Source organism: Penaeus monodon, chromosome 32, assembly GCF_015228065.2.
Source record: "Penaeus monodon isolate SGIC_2016 chromosome 32, NSTDA_Pmon_1, whole genome shotgun sequence".
Classification (NCBI taxonomy): domain Eukaryota; kingdom Metazoa; phylum Arthropoda; class Malacostraca; order Decapoda; family Penaeidae; genus Penaeus; species Penaeus monodon.
Genome location: NC_051417.1, coordinates 2,023,764 through 2,024,595, shown reverse-complemented (window position 1 = coordinate 2,024,595; position 832 = coordinate 2,023,764).

Below are 832 nucleotides of genomic sequence, written 5' to 3'. Positions count from 1 at the left end.
TGTGCTAGCAACCTGTGGTGCTGCTCTGTCAATATGACTCGGAGTCCTTTGGGCAACATTTGCAGGAGCTTCGAGCCTGCTGGTTTGTGCTGCAGCATCCTCAGATCCCTGACCCAAATGCAACCTCTCTTCAAGGCTATCAAGTCTATGACTGTTTGATCGAGCATGTTCATCTTTTTTTTTCGCTAGTTCATTTATTCTAGCGAGCAATTTGCTCTCGTTTTGGGCTATACGAGTTCTCTGATAAAACTCCTCAATCATAGCCATCTCACCCTCCATTGCAGGAACTGACTCACGAACTAGCCCTGTACTATCAGGGGGAGGTTTTCACTAGACTGACTCCTAGTAGTGGGTTGGTTAGTCGAGTCAACACCTTTCTGCGGCTTTCCTCTCATAGTCATGTTAAAGCCACGGACGTAAATCACTACCTAACAAAGTGGCATGAATCAACTTTCCATGTATACAATATACATGTGGCTTCAAAATCAGCTTAATCCATAAAAATCAACACAGCACTAGCGAGATTCAGTACTTAATGATAGCACTATCCACATTCCAGGCCACAAGAACACTAAATTTCTCTGCTCTGTAACCATTGAAGCAGCTTTAACGTCCTTTATTTCACTTATGATATACAAAAACCGATACTATCACCTAAGTGAGAACTTAACTAGGTTTACAAGATTGCAAAACACCTGGCAACTTCAAATACAAATGTTGTAGACAGTTTTACTTTAAAGTCTATATTCGCACAACATTGCACAATGCAATGTACAATCTGCTGTACAGTTTCCACAAAACAAGAGTCAGTGAAAACAAACGAAGACAGGGG